The sequence below is a fragment of the Rhinolophus sinicus genome, chromosome 14 (assembly GCF_057876585.1).
Source record: "Rhinolophus sinicus isolate RSI-liver-muscle chromosome 14, RSI-T2T, whole genome shotgun sequence".
In the NCBI taxonomy this organism is placed as follows: domain Eukaryota; kingdom Metazoa; phylum Chordata; class Mammalia; order Chiroptera; family Rhinolophidae; genus Rhinolophus; species Rhinolophus sinicus.
In genome coordinates this window covers 75,051,966-75,068,443 of record NC_142514.1, presented here as the reverse complement: position 1 = coordinate 75,068,443, position 16,478 = coordinate 75,051,966, and the positions used below count along the sequence as shown (strand labels likewise).

At 34.7% G+C, this 16,478-nt stretch overlaps 1 protein-coding gene, 1 long non-coding RNA gene and 1 pseudogene across 6 annotated transcripts in view; 2 read left to right on the top strand and 1 right to left on the bottom strand.

Annotated features, from left to right (window-relative positions):
• The window catches only part of CDKAL1 (CDKAL1 threonylcarbamoyladenosine tRNA methylthiotransferase), a 616,068-nt gene that overhangs the window by 37,868 nt on the left and 561,722 nt on the right, over nt 1-16,478 (top strand). The gene's annotated exons all lie outside the window — the stretch shown is intronic.
• Nucleotides 1-16,478, top strand: part of LOC109448703 (thioredoxin pseudogene) — a 58,535-nt pseudogene that overhangs the window by 13,898 nt on the left and 28,159 nt on the right. The window lies entirely within an intron of this gene.
• The window catches only part of LOC141572138 (uncharacterized), an 87,023-nt gene continuing 82,496 nt past the window's right edge, over nt 11,952-16,478 (bottom strand). The window contains exons 2-3 of the long non-coding RNA XR_016018677.1: nt 14,033-14,252; nt 11,952-12,223 (exon numbers count right to left, since the gene is read on the bottom strand). This is a non-coding gene — a long non-coding RNA (uncharacterized LOC141572138). The remainder of the gene's footprint in view (nt 12,224-14,032; nt 14,253-16,478) is intronic.

The following is a 16,478-nucleotide window of genomic DNA, read 5'->3' as shown; positions in this document are numbered from 1 at the left end:
ATTATAAAAACAATAAAATTACTTTGCAGAATCTTATGCAATGTAGAAGTGTGTGCATTACTTGTAACACAGGAAAATTATGGGATTTGACTCAGACTTTTTAAGGAATTAATGTTGGAATTTAAAAAGTAGCAATTTTGAGCCAATGATAGCTCAACCATTCTTTTTTTTCCCAGCTTAGTCTTTATTTTTATTAAAATAAATTTTTTTTTCAGTTACAGTTGACTTCAACATTGTATTAGTTTCAGGTGTACAGCACAGTGGTTAGACATTTATATAATTTATGCAGTGATCCCCTGATTAGTCTAGTACCCACCTGGTACTATACATAGTTGTTGCAACACTATTGACCATATTCTCTAGGCTGTACTATATATCCCTATGACTATTTTGTAATTGCCAATTTGTATTTCTTAATCCCTTCACATTTTTCACCCAGCTCTCCAACCTGTCTCCCCTCGGGCAACCATCATTTTATTCTCTGTATCTATGATTGTTTCTGTTTTTGCTTGTTCTTTTTATTACGTTTTTCTGTTTCCACATATAAATGAGATCATGTATTTGTCGTTCTCAGTCTGACTTATTTCACTTAGGGTAATACACTCTAGGTTCATCCATGTTGTCTCAAGTGGAAAGAGTTCATTCTTTTTTTATGGTCAAATAATATTCCTTTGTGTATATGTGCCACCTCTTCTTTATTCAGTCATCTATTGCTGGGCACTTGGGTTGCTTCCAAATCTTGGCTATTGTAAATACTGCTGCATTGAACATAAAGATGCATATATGTTTGCGAATGAGTGTTTTGAATTTCTTTGGATAAATACCCAGAAATGGCTTAATCATTCCTAACTGAAGGATGTTTATTTATATAAGTCATTAAAATTTTCCAAGCCTCCGTTTTCTTCGAAATGAAGTGATGCTCTTCCAACCTCATGAAACCAAATGAAAACATATACAGTAGGTAATATTTTAGTTTTTGAAAATTATTTATAAATTAAAAAATGAATAACATTTATTAAGCTTGAATGTTATTATATTATAAACTGACGGTTTTTGAATTCCTTGCTTTCATCTGTTACATTTCAGATGTTTTTGCACAATTTTGGAGCTCAATTCTTAAATATACCAAAAGGTGGCACTGTTTACCTATGTTTAATATTTTAATTTGCTTTTTATGAAAAAATGTTGGATATTTTATCTGCAGATGTATTAAATTGAGGTTATATTTTTTTATATTTAATTTTCTGTTTTGTAAATGGATCTTCAATTCATGTAAGATTTACAAGACCAGGTTTCACTTTAATTTTGAAATGGTTTGGAATTTCAGATATTTAACAATCATTTTATAAACATAAACTCCTGTATAATACAGTGTAATTAATGATAAAACCTTGTATTAATGTGACAGCTAATGTTTCATGGAAAACATAGTTGCTTTTGTATAGCAAAAACCATTAATTTTTTTAAGCCTCTAAAAACAATCCAGTGATTAAAACATAATGGCCATAAATAAATGATTTGTGTGGCTTTTAGGTGACACCACATAGGTTGATGCATTTTGGAATGTTATTTTATTTTAAAAGTACCTTTGAAAATTTAGCCAAATCTTTCATTGTTTGAATTTCCTACTGGCAATGTTGTGATGAAAGGAAAATCTAGGTTCTATGAATAGCTTCTCTTGGTGAGAAATGCAAAAATTAGAGAATATGAATTTGACTTGAAGTGAAGATTATTTATATAGCAGGATGTGGTAAATACACTTCCTATACAGTTAGGTGAAAACCTCCTGATTGTTCATTCATAGAGCATATTACATCCAACACAGTTTATGACCCAAGCAAGATAATACAAGCAGGATATTTTTATGTCCAATTAAAGCTATCTAAAGAATTTGCCAATGATTTTTACTGGAAGCAGAAAAGCACAAAACACTTCTGTTACTAATATAAAATGCCTAATTCTTGTTTTGGGGATAAGGTTAAGAAACCTAAGATAATTTCAAGTGTGTTTCCACTTTTTTAAAATTTAGAAGTAGAAAATGTTTCAAGTGAACATGTGTGTTTCAGTTTTTATTGTTTGTCTTTCCATATCACTTTTAAGGTGATATTCTAATCCTTAGAAATAGAGTTTACTCTTTTCCCATTGAAAACTCATCGTGATAACTCTGAAGTGACTGCCTCAGTAACTAAATGTATATAGTTTGGTGAATGTGGAGACACTTGGCAGTTAGGGTTTATGTTCATGTGAGTGTATGTGCTTATATTTAAATGTTCACTCTTTTTGCTGCCTTTGTTGATGTTGGTAATATGATACACATGTGATTTATCTTAATTTTTTATTATTTTTTTTAATTTTTAAAAATGCATAATTAAAGGAGGATTTGATTATTCAGCAACTGTTCCAGTAGCCCAAGACTATCATTTATATATTTTCTTTCAGTATTTGACAATTGTTCTGTGAGCTATGAGTAGTGTGAAAAATAGAAGGAATGTATTATAACACTTGAATACTTCAGAGCCCATACTTTGAGGATATTCTTATTGTAGATATTAAAAAATAGTGTTTTAATTATTTAGCAAGAATCTGATCTGCTATTTCACCTTTTTTTTTGTAAATGTAAAATTCTGTGCATTTGGTAAATAACAAAGGTTTATTTTCTAATTGATTTGGTGGTTTCAGATTTTTGTAAGGAAATTATAAAAGCAAAATGTACTCAGAATGACTTTTAAAAACTTGTTTCTGGACACTAAATGGAAAAAGACAGCTAAGTGTCCCAAAAATGCTTTCAACAGGTTTCTTCTCCCCCCGCCCCCTCTCTCCGTCCCCACCCAGGCTCTCTGTAATTTCAAATTTGTCTCTCATGGTAGGAGGTGAAGTAGTCAAATGTAATATTATACAAGCTATATTTTTTCTCCAAATAACACTGGTGATTAAAAGAAATCCAATCAAACAGCATTATATATTCGTTATGAAAAAAACATCTATCATGCGGGCTTCATCTAAGGCTCCTTTAGATGCTTTATAATGTGCTAATTTATGCTGATGATCTTACCTCATGACCCTTGTGTGGCGTAGATATGTTAATATGTTACATCTTTTTAAATTTGAGTCCTCTTTGTTGGTTGAAAATGCTTGTTAGTCCATAGTACCACTCAGCAGTCTGTGTCAAAGACTGGACAAGAACAAGAAAAGTGTATTTTTAGAATCAGTTACTTTAAGCATATATTAGTAATAGAGGAAATTATAAAATAGATGTAATTTTAATAAGATTGAACATTCACTGAAAATAGTAAGTACTCCAAGTACTGTCAGCTTTTAATTAGGAAAGAGAGTTGGGTCATTGGTTTTATTAAGCAAGGGCTTATTAACATCTTTTGAGTTTTTTCTTTGTTTTTAAAAATATCAATAAAAAATATCATAAGAGTGAGGAATAAACATAACACAGGCAGTTTTGAAGAAGTCAACCATTTTATTAACACCCATTTTTCTATTCTGTAAATTTGGTTATGTGTCTAAAAATCCCCATGGGAAGAGAATACTACATATATGTGGCTGAAGATTTCAAGAACAAGGTAAAGAAGACCAAGGTCTAAAACACGTGGGAGAACTAAAATATTTTTGAAAATTTGTTAAAAATTTCATAGAAGGAAAACAATTTACATGACTTAAATATAATTCATTTATTATCCTTCTTCACCCACAGAAACTTCTCCTTTTAAATTATATTTTGTCTTTTTTACAGAAAATATTTACTCTAGGAGGGAATTTTTTTCCTTTTTATTTATTTTTATTTTTTTATATATATTTATCCCTTCATCTGAAAGTGTAATGCTCCTTTAGCTTTGCCTTAAAGTTGCTGTCTCCTATTGTTCCGTCTCATTTTGAACTGACAGACAGGTATCCACTCAAATGTCTGATAAACCTGGGGAAATTTTTAAGTTAGCATGCTCGGTATAACTGAAAAAATATTTTTCAAACCTCTCTGGGCCTGTGACCCCTTATCTCTAAAATGGGTTATGGAGTTGCTGGGAAAATTAATAAATGGTTGATAAATGTTAGCTATTATTATATTAAGTATTGATAAAGAAGATTCACCATTATATATGTTTTAAATCTGAGTCTCTGAAATGAACTGGTAACTTAATGGAATTTGATTTAAACATGTATTTAATCCCTTTTAATCTCTCCTTAAATGTCTTTTAGTTTTATGTGCTTCTATCTTGCATATCTTTTTCTGTTGATGAGAGCTAAGTAGGAAATGAGGCAAAATAGGATACTGAAATAACATAATAAATAGATGGCTTCTTTGGGGAACCAGTGAGGCAGCATGGGGCGATTTCATAGGAATAAGAGATGAGGAGATGGAAGAGTTGAGGTCTTGCTTCAAAGATGATACTGATTATTAGTGAACTCATTTATCTTTTTTCAGCTTTTTAAATCTCATCTGAGAGATAATTCATTTTGACTGTTCTAGAAGTGTGAGGGACAGGTCAGTGTTTTTTCACACACAGTGTCTCACTTTGAAAGTGGTAAAGCACTATATTAAGAAATGCCAGGTGTGAAATCCTTCCTGAACATATCTAACTTCATTCCTCCTTACCCTGTTTCCCCCCACAACACACCTCAACTCAAGATCTTCCTTAACACCGTGCTATGATCTCTACTTGTAACACTTTAATATTAAAAGTATTGGAATTTTTGTTTACATAGCTCTCCTATTAGACTGAACTTCAGTACAGATATAGCCCATTTTCTTTGTATTCATAGTACCTACTACCATATTTGGCCTGTAATAAGCAATGTTTGTTGAATAAGTTTATATCAATATTCATGTCATTCATGAGAAATAATTAAAATTTACTGAATGATTATATAGAGTACAGATTTGGTTTCTCATTTGTGTTGCCCTTTTTTACTATTTGGTGTAAAACAGTGATGATTTTTTACCTCCTGAAAGAATTAAATGTAGCATTTTTCTAGTTCAAATAGTCTTTTATAAATTCCTGAGACCCTTTTATGAGCCTTGCCATAGTAAATGGCCTTATTGGTGCTTAACAAATGTTGTGATTCATGGGCACTTAAGTATAGATTTCATGCATAAAGTGACTGAATAAAATAGGCACATTGTTCTTTGTTAGTTTTCTCAATTGGTTCTTTTAATTTTCCTGTTCTTACTGGTGATACCTTAAGGCATCTGGCCAGTGTTGAGTATTTCTTCCTGACTCATCATTCTTTCTGCCACCTGCCAAAGAAATGCTTTTACTTTAGTCAAGAACATTTGGAGTTAGATTTCATTATTGGTGTAGGTCACGGACCACCTGATAAGTCTCACCATATCATACTAATTAGCATTGACTGCCAGCTACTAGAATGTTTAATTCTGGTGCTATACTATTTTAAACTTAAAGATGTTGTGGAGGATGGAAAAACCCTTTGTCTGAATATGAAACTAGCCACCAAATTTGAAGATTGTTTTCCCATTCACAGTGCAATTTCCCTTCGTGTGAAGCCCAGTAGATTGTATTAAATTTACTTTTATATAGTCTTTCAGGATCATTAGAATTTTTCTTTCAGTATAGTTAAATCACTCTTCCTGAGATAATTTAAATAAGAGGAAATTGAGAGCTGGGAATTAAAAAGGAAGAAAAATGACTGATAGGTCATATGTAGAGGTTTTAACCTTCCATCCTGGAAAAGATACTTCTGGGCCCTGGTACATACCATCTCATATCTGAAAGCTGGGAGGAAGCTGAGATATGTGTTGGAGGGTTCCTGGAACCTTGTGGGACCCAGAAAATTGGAGTCTGTTACAGTAAGAAAGGAATCGATTGGACTTACAATATTTGGATACAATGAACGCTTCTTAGAAAGCGTTTTATCTGTTGCAAGTCAAAAAAAATTTACTCACGTTTCAATGAAATTGTAGACAGGAAATCCTGAATTTTCTAGAGAACCTGAAAAGTACAGCAACAGTCATTACAAACTGGAAGAGTAAAATACCACATATAATCCTTTCTTTCAGTACTGCAGTATATTGTAGTAAATTTAAAATACTTGGTAGGGACTTCCATTGGTTCTTTTTCTACCTTTGGTCTCCTTATCTTCCCATTAGATCTTAAAATTCCCCCCAAATATTTTCCTGCTGTGGGAATTTATGGAAACATTAGCTCCCTGACTGGGGGGAGACTACTTTCCAGATACATTTCTATAGGGGGAAACCTATGTAAATCTCTTGAGAGAAGGTTGTGTTGAGCATAAAGAATAAGTACTATAGGTGGGAGGACAGATAAGAAAAAACTTGCTCGTAAGGTGGCATCTTTTGAGTTAGATTCTGTGCAAGGTTGACCACCTGCCTTGCGATCTTAGCGAAGCCATTTAATCTTTCTGAGCCTCAGTTTATTTACATATAAAATGAATGAGTTGAACTCCAGTGCTCTCTGGTTCTCTATAAATTCACTTATTCATTAGATATTCATTGCATGCCTGTGGTGCTTGCTGTGTAGTCAACAGTGAACAAGACAGATGTGGTCTGACCCTTGTAAGAAGACTCCTATCTCCCTATCTCTGTTGATCTGTCCTTCTCCTAGTCCTTACCTTATCTAGTACTTGGGTGGATAATGAGGAAATGAAGCAATGTGAAATGATTAATTATAATTTGGGAGAACCTATCTGCTTTTATTTACAAAGTGAACCAGCATTTTGGGGGAAAAACACAACTTATAAAGAACATAGTTTATATAGTTAAAAATGTTGCTGAAATGAAGAAGTGAATTATCTGTTAGTGGAAATTACTGGGTGACTTGGGAGTGAGAGAAGTGAAAGACTGAGAATGATCTTAAGTTAATAGAAAAGATTTATCCTTGACATTGGAAAGTAATTAAAAAAAAGTATTTCAGCTTTTTTGGGGTAGTTATTCATGCTGTTGTGTATGCTATAGATCAGATTTACACATAATTTTTTTGGGGGGGAGTGAACCTCATTGGTATGAGTCAGCTCTGCTATCTTGAGCATTATGCCTTTAGTCTGGAGAATTGAAATTTATTATCTTGCAAAAAAGGGAAAATAATTTGAATAGAGTTAATAAAAATGAGAGGAGTAAACTTTTACTTAAGTAATACAGTAAGGCACCCAAAAGGAAAAATCCTGCATTTGGCCTCTAGATCTAAAACGACAGTCTAGTCTGTGCAGGTTGGTTCAAGAGCTTTTAACAGTGTTGGAGGCAGCCAGGTTAGCTCCATAGAATTTAAAACTCTGACTTCTCCCAAGATACTGATGAAAGCAACTAAATTTATTGGTTATCAGGTAGCGAGAGTAAGTTCAATTTTCTCCAGACCTATGACAATTAGAGGTTGGTTCTAGCATATCTAATGCTTAAGTTTCAAGGCTACCTCTATTTGAGAGCTGTTTTGGGGAGATAACCTTGTAACACATACATTTTAATGAGTACATTACTTTTACCACCTGCTGAAGTAGACTCGGAGTGACTACTGACCTGAAGTGAATGCCTGTGTTCAATATTAATATGGCATGTCTGGATCCAGACAGCAATCTTTCATTTTGACATGCACATAGTCAAAGTAAATTAATGTTTAAAACCCGAACACTTTAAGTTCAGCCAGTGTGTGCATTCCATAATAATCCTTCAGAAGCAGTTTACATAGAAATGCTGAGTGCTTTCTTATACTTTATTTATTATATGTATGGGTCCACATTGCAGTATTTGTAACAAGATTTATCCAGTGCTATTTTTGTGACTCACTTGTCTTGCGGTGGCTAAAGAAATTAATTATTTTCGGATTTAGTCTTTCCATATTTTAAATAAAATTACATTGTTTTTATATATTTATGCCTGGCAAGATAATAGCCTTTCAGTTATATAACTTTCAGTTATATTATTTTTAGATTTTTTTATTAAGCTAATTCCTTACTTGATTCCTGCCCGAATAATCACAAAGACTTGAAAGTATAGTAGTAATTTTTAATAAACCTGACTTGGAAATAGTGTGTATTTGTGACTATCTGTGTAACAAGAATATTGCTGGAGCATTTTTCTTTTCTTCCTTACTACCATTTTCTAAACTGGCCTTTATTGGTTAAAAAGACATTCATGGCAGATGTGGTAATGGGGAAATTATATTAACATTTAAGTATTAAATTAGCTTGTAGCCAGAGTCTCCTACTAATATGATGACATTTAGTAAGTTCAGGATTTTAAGGACCGTTGCACAAGTCATTGTTACACATTTCCTGTTTGCTTTTTTAAAAAAAGTATGTTAGATCTGCTTTTCCAGATGGAAAAATTCCATTGTGGATTTTAATGTTGTTAGTATTTTACCTTGCTTGTCAGTGTCTGTTATTTATGTATTAAGAATATGTGTATAGTGACCATATGAGAATAGTATGTGATTGGCGCCATATGAAAACAAGACAGTTTTCATAACACTTTTACAGTTTAATTTCAAAGAAAAATCTCAAGTTACATTTATTAGCAAACATATTTCAGCTCTAGGGAGTTTTTCATTCTCCAAAAAGATGGCAGATGGAAGTGAACCTAATATGTATTTAAAGAAAATATGCTGCATTTATTTTAAATTATCTCTCTTACATCAGCATGATGCTTTTATATTTTGTCTTAGAGTTATAATAAATGCCATGCTTTTGTTATAAAAATCAAAATTAGATTTTTCGATGAATGACTGTTTTCTGTTCAGAAATAAGTACAATATTTGCTTTAGAAAGTAGACCATCAAATAACGGTTAGATTATACTTAATACATTTATAGTTTTCTGAATCTTGGATATTCCTAACATCAGAAAAAAATGTGTTTTACCCATGGTACAATGGATTTAGATTGGGTTTGGAAACACTGTACAGAGAACACCTATTGTTTCCATTGAATGATGTATGCCCTATAGAGATGAATTTTTTGACCCTCTGCTCTTCCAGTAGTAATGGATTTGCACTAATTTGAGCATAGCTTCCCACTTGGTCCTGTTTTCACTTCTCATGTGTGATGGCTGGCTGGCAAAATTAAACATCTGTTTTGTGCCTGTGGAAGGCAGTGTAACTAGCTGGCTCATACTGGTTCAAATTTACAATGCTGGCTTTGATTAGAATGCTATCACTACCTGAATTAACTAGTTGCGGATAAATTGCTTATAGCATATGAACATACTCATTTTTGTTCTGCTGCATGGGGAATTTTTGTCCTCATGTAAGGTTTCATGAAAGGATGTATATATTAGCTTAGGTTAATTGGAAAATCAGCATTTTAATACCACCTCTCCCTCAGAGAGTTTGTGAGTGATTTCTACAAAAACAATATATGAGATTATATGATTGGGCTTATTATTTCTGATCTGATTTTAATTTGCTTTTTATAATTTTTCCATGAAAATGCAGAGATATTGCACCTCTAGAAAGATTAAGGAATTTAGGTGGAATGTGTGCACATGTGAGTTTTTATGGTGTCTTAGACATTTGTACAAATACACTAGAGAGTAAATGAATTTTGTTCAAGTAATAAGACCTCTCAGAAAGTAAGTAGTACTATGGAGTCCTTGGAGGTCTTCGGCTATTTTGCTATAAGCTACTCCTGTACCTCCAGTGATACAAATATGACAGGCAGACATTTTCTTTGGTGAACAGTAGTTCACAGCAGACTGTGATACATACTTCTTACAGCTTTTTGGACTTATTTTACGGGGCTGGTTACAGAGAGCAAAATGTGTACATGATTACATATAATCAAGGTTAATTTTTATCAAGGGTCACCATGTTTTTGCTATGGTCTGACAGTCACGACCTACATTGAAAAGAGCCCTGTGGGTCTGTCTGGCGTATTTTTACTTGATGTCTGGATAGTTTGTTTCAGATGCTTGTCAGTTTCATTATATATTATTGTTTGCGGCTCTTGCTGGATTTTCAGGTATACCATAAAATCAGAGGTCTTTGCAATTAGATTGTCACAAGGGAGCTTCTGTTTTATGGTGTGAAAACACTCTTTAATCTTGAAGGATGAGTAATTTTGGGGACATACTCGGTTTGGTTTTGTGTTATATTCAACTGGTAGCTTATTTTGAAATAGAGTAGACTTTAGCCCTACAACCAAGATTCCAGATTTGGTTCAGTTAATTCATTCTTCAATTAGTTCTTCTTGGGGAAAATATTTTGGAATTTTCAACTCAAATGCATTTTCCTTGCTTAAGAAAAATCCAGATGAGAACTTCATTTCACAACATAGCAAATAAGGGAGAATTTATAAGAGAAATTTACAAATATTTCCCCCTTTTGCTGGTACAAAAGGAATGAGGGGTAATGTTTTTAAAAATGTGATTTAGGACATTTTGGTAGCTCAAAGACAAAACTTAGTGGCAGTTAAAAATGGGTATTTGGTTTTGGAGTTTTGAAATCATATTTAATTTTGGCCATATTTATCTTAGTAGTTTAAAGGATAAACAGTTCAAACAGTAAGAAAAAAGCAGTTTGTGTTTTGTCAGTTTTCAACTTTAGATATCAGCAAATCATTGCTGAAGCCTTCTTTATCTTTTGTTTGCACAAAAAACCTGTTAGAATTATGTCTGGGGGGACCATCTGCTGTGGTTCCCAGTCTTGTCATTGTGATAAGGGATAAGCTGTATAAACAGGGGCACCACAAAGAGAGAGAGAGAGAGAGAGAGAGAGAGAGAGAGAGAGAGAGCAGGTTGCTTTTAGGAAGAGAAAAGTATGATGTGGATTTAATTCTATGAGGTAGACAACAGAAAGTCATAGGATTTTGCTCAGAGTATCAGGATTGAGGCTGCAATGTGTTTATTTAGAAACCACAGGTCCATGTTATATGAATGGTTTGTCTTCACATTAATATTATGTCTTCCTTTTTGATTATATGGTTCCTATTTTGGAGGACAGGCTTTTAAAAGCTCTTTGAAAATATTTCAGTATAGCACTTGACATTGCAGTATTGTGCAGATTGTCTGTTTAGTTTTTGGATTCTTTTTCCCCTAGCTGTTAATTTTTCTCTGAGTTGAATCCTCAGAAATCATCCTTTTCCTTTTTCATTTGCAGTGAAGTCATGGTGCTTCATAAGGAACAAGCCAGTCATTTCCATGGCAACACACTCTATCAAACATCACAAATCTGTCTTGCCCCTTACCTTTACACTTTCAAGTGCAAGAAGAAAGAGGTGTGTAAGCAGTGGCATTGTTCTTATAGCATATTGGATTATAGTAGGATTGGAGGAGGGGGAGAAAATTCAATTAAAATATTAATCTCAAAAGTACCTTAAATTCACTTAGCTGTGTGTGTGTGTGTGTGTGTGTGTGTGTTTTGTTTTATATTGAATTAAACAATGTTTTTAGCATGGAAAAATGAAAATTCCAGAAAAAACTGATTTGAAGACTGATCATTTAATATGTATGAGAACAGTAAAAGAAAAAGAATAATAACTAACCTATATTATACATGTAAACATATTATCATATCAGTCACTCCAGTCATGAGAAGGCTGCCTTTGTTTAAAGGCTCTAGTATATTCTCATCAGTTACTTCTGCTTAAGGCAGTATTAAATCAGCATGATAGTGGTACCTTGAACTTTTAAATGAATTCCAGAATTTTGTCATTTTTTTCCTATTATGGGGTGCTAGTGAGGTGATGTGATTGCTTGTTTATGGAGTGGGAGACTAACCAATGTTTCATTACTGAAAATTCCATTCCCATTGATACCAGGTATTATGGAGCACATTAAATTTAATTTTTAATAATTAAAAAGTATTTTCTGCAACAACTCTGTATAGTGGCTGGTAGGTACTAGACTAACCAAGGGGATCACTGCATAAATTATATAAATGTCTAACCACTTAACCACGGTGCTATACATCTGAAACTAATATAAAATAATACTGAATAAAAAACAGTATTATTTTATATTAGTTTAAGTGTAACGTGGTTAAGTGTAACTGTAACTGAAAAAAATAAATAATTAAAAAGTGTTTTCAAGATATATTTGATTTCTTTCCCATACAAATTTTGTAAAATTTCCGGGCTTTATTGGTGTGACCAGTGAAGAGGTAAACGTTCCCCCGTGTTCCCTGTTACGTACGCACCTCGCGGTGCATCCGTGCTAATCCTTACTGTAGTCTCTCTGCTGTACTGCAGACGGAGGCTCACCTGCCTGACTCCTCCCATTTAACAGCAGGCTACCTGGCGGCAGGAGCTTTTTTTCTCTGCAGGGAGCAAGTGTTCAGTTCAAGAGAATAGTGATCAGAATGAATGGAGTTAGTTGTGATAAACTTTTTTTCCTATGGCAAAGGTAAACTTTTTTCTATTCTAATTATTTTTTCTGCGTATGTATCAAATGAAGTGGGAATGTGTTCTACGTACCTATTTTGTATCTGTTTAATTCTACAGTGTATTGGGTGTCTTGGACCCACCCCCAGTGCCGGTCCAGGCCTCATATGCAGCCATCACAAGAGAAGCCCTAAGCCTGCCTCTGTCCCCACTGCCTTCCTTTCTGGCGAGCTAACCCTGGGTCTCTGTTGTGGGACACGGAGCTGCTGATGGCGAAGGTTTTCAGTCTACTGGCACGACTTAATTGGTGGACTGCATTGACATTTTTTATTATGAAATAATTGCCAGAGAAAAGGACTAAAAGAATAAGATGAGGAACAGCTTATATATAATATATACCCTCTATGTCCAGATTGAGAAGTCGAACATTACTGATCGCTGAAGCTCCCTTACGTATGGAGGGGGGTTAGGTGGGGGTACACTTTTCATCTCCCTTTTTTCCGGTTCACTCCAGAAAAGCTTCAGCCTTCAAAGGAAATCTTCCCCTCCTCTGTGCTTTCCTAGACCCAGCTCAGGTCTGTGTGTAGATTGAATCTGCCAGTGTGTTATAACCATCTGTTCCCATGTCTGTCACCTCTACCAGGCCGTGCTCCAGCTTTGTGTTCCCGGCACCGTACACAGTGGCCTGGGTGGAACAGGTGCTCAGTAAGTGTTTGTTGCATGAATGAGTGAATAGGTACAGTTCTTTTCTCACAAACAGCATTTTAATGGAGGGTTCTGTTTAGCAAAACTATTTCCATGTCTAGTCCATAGCTCTAGAGCCTTGCTGCTCTGATTTGAACAAATTGAATTAAACATAAAATCCTGTAGAACAGATGCATTTACAAGTCTCTGCTCACACAGCTGCTGGTCTATTTAATAAAAACATTGCTGTTTTGATTGAGTATTCATAGTCTTTCTTTTTGTTAACTCTATTAGTATTGTGGTGTAAGCACAGACTACAAACTCGCTGGGCTGAGTGGAAGAATTCGCCAGTGATCAGAACTGAGAGACAATAAGAGATGGATACAATGGATGTAAATAGGATGCACAGGGACAAGGTTTTATTTTTAGGTGTAGTTGTAATAAAAAGAAAAAATACATATATTGGTCCTCCCTGGATTGTAACTCCTACGTCTTTGAGCCCATATGTCTCAGGTAATTATTCTAATCTTCCCTCTCCTAAATTACCTAGGTATAACATTCGTATTCTAAATTAGAAAGAGTCTAAACAGATGCATTTGCTTTTTAAAAATTTTAAACATTCAGGTATGATTTATATCCAATAAAATGTACAGGTCCTAAGTGTTTAGTTCAATGATTTTCCCCCCCATTTTATACATTCATGTACCACCACCTAAAGAAGAAAGAGAATATTTTCATCCCCCCAAAAAATTTTGTTGTACCTTTTCCCAATAAATCCTCCCTTCCCCCTCCCTTCTGTAGCAGCCACTCTCTAGGTCTGTTCATGCTTATTTGTAAGAGTCACATAAACTGAGTTATATAATATGTATCTTTTTGTGTCTGGCTTTCATTCAAAATAATGTTTTTGAGATTCATTCAGGTTGTTGCATGTATATAAATTCCATTTTCTTCTAACAAAACTGTACACTAGCAACCAAATTCACATTTATTTTTACTTTACAGCTGTGAGATTGAGTAATGCTTTTTTAGGAGTATTAATAGAGTTAATGACAACAACTCACATTTATGGAGTGCTAGCCCCCTTGCTGAGAGCTTTTCATGCATTATCTTACTGCATTCTGTGATGATCTGTTGAAATTAGTTCTCTGTGGCAGACGTATTGGGTGAAAGTCTTGACATCTGACGAAGGACTTGATGTTTGCCAGAAGAAATTATCTTGTGTTCTGAAATTCTGATTGTTTTCCTCTGGACTAAGCAATGTTTATTGTTGGTTTTGATAAGCTGAAATATGAACCAAGAAGAAAAATATAAAAGGCCAATGGGAAAGAGGCATTAGGTAGGGAAGAAAGTGCAGTGGCTCAGTTTAGATTCCCCTTACTTCTGTGGTTGACTGAAGGAGATTTGACTTTGGGTGGTGAACTCAATGCAGTATATAGATGATATATTATAGAATTGTACACGTGAACCCTATATAGTTTCATTAACTAATGTTACCCCCAATAAATTTAATAAAAAAGATTCTCCTTACACTGGCTGCAATGAAATAGCCTTTGTTTACATTAATGTGAAAAGTTGTTAAGCCTTTCAAAAATGCTTATAATAATGCAATACCCATCTTTCTGTTTTGAATTGTATCAGTCTAGAGTTTTTACGTGTAGATTTTGTTTTGCACTTAAATAATATCTACTATGTGCCAGATGCTGTCCTAATTGGTTTACATACATTAATTCTTACAACTCTGCAAAGTGTGAATGTTTTCTTTTGAATCTTTGTTTTGCACAGGGAGGTGCTGAGGCACTGAGAGGCTGAAAGAGTGACCACAGTCACACAGGTAGTGAGGGTGAAGCAGGGCTCTGTATCCAGGCGGGCTGGTCTCAGAGCCTATGTTTTTAACTCCTACGCGGTTTGCAACAATCCCCTGTCCCTAACGACACTCTACTTTTTCTTGATCCTGGTGGTGATGCTGGGTGAGTATTGGGAGGGTTAATAAGGATTGACAATATCCAAACAGATGTAGTGATTGGGACTTATTTTCATGACTTGTATAAAACATGAAATAGGTCTTGAAATTGTAGGGTTTTGTGTGTTTTGGGAGGGGAAAAGAGTATATTTAGGAAGGAACTATTTATAATTTGAAATCTGTGGCAGTAATAGAGTGAGTACTTGAAGCCTCAGCAAAGCTAATCGTGCAACCAATGTTGTATTCAAGCCTGTATGTATAGTGGATTGATGCGTCTCAAATATGTAGTTGTCTGTAGACCCTGGGGGTGAGAGACTCACCACATTTATTGCAGGGAAGCTCTCTGTGTGTATGTGTTTTCTTCGTCATTGGCAGTTGAAAGTATTATACCACGATGTGGGGTCGTTGTGCTCAGAAAGATGGGACACGTCTAAACTAGGTCCTTGAGTTTGGGAATTTAACATTTGGAATTCAGTTATTTCCGAGCACACAGAAAGTCCATGACATTTAGAGTTGTGGGGTTGTGAGAATTAAATAAAAATAGTGCATGTAGGAATTAGCTGTGAGAAGGCCAGAGTACAGATTCTAGTCATTTGGTTAGTGAGTGAACCTCGCAGTTTCCCACAAGTCTGTTTCATTTCGGATATTCATGGATTTGGGAAGGTCTCAGAATGCCTTCGTTTACCCTTCGAGGGGCCTGTTGCTCTCAGTCCTTTCCACGCCGGCCTGCAGGTCTCTTCCCTGGACTCAGGCCTTCGGAGCTCCTCCTGCCCCTTCGTCCTCTTTCACTTCTGTTCAGTTTTGAAAGATGAAGTTCCTGTATGTTTTATTCTCTAACTCCCCTCTCCTGGTGATACCAGGCTGTTTATGGTTGTCACCTTTCTTAGCTGTGCGTTAAAGCATTCTGAATAGTATTTTGTCTTTTTATCACTGGGCTGTTAGCTCTTGTGTGTCTCCCTTCAACTCATGGTTAAGTTTAGTTTTTCATCGGCACTTTTTCTACCTTTGCTTTTTCATCTTAAAATACATTATTAATTTTCCCAAGAGAAGCCCAGATGTTTTTGCTGCTCGGCCTCCAGAGCCTCAGTTACCTCTTGATACAGTAGATAGCTCACTGCTTACTAATTTGGAACATTGTACTTTGTAAAAACTTCGAATGGGGTGATTATAATATACAGTTTTGAAGTCAGACTTCCATTTTGTTGTACTGTACTGTAATTTGAAAAAAATTACACATATTTCACAAAGATATCATATACCCTCTCTTTGGTCAATGTTGCTATAAATACACAATTCTTTAGTAAAGGAGTATGTTTTTCACATACTAACTCATAAAATGTGCTTCCTGAGCTTGGTTTAGGTAGAAGCCTTGTAATTCTTTGAATTTCATAAGGAGTCATTCTCATAAGACCTGCTCAGTGTGTACTGACTCGGTAAAATATACTAAACTATGTATTGTGGGGACAGAGCATCCTTATAAAGCACTCAGTCTTTTAAGACTTCAAAGGTGTGAAGCTAATGTGTTGGGCAAACCAAGTATAATTCCT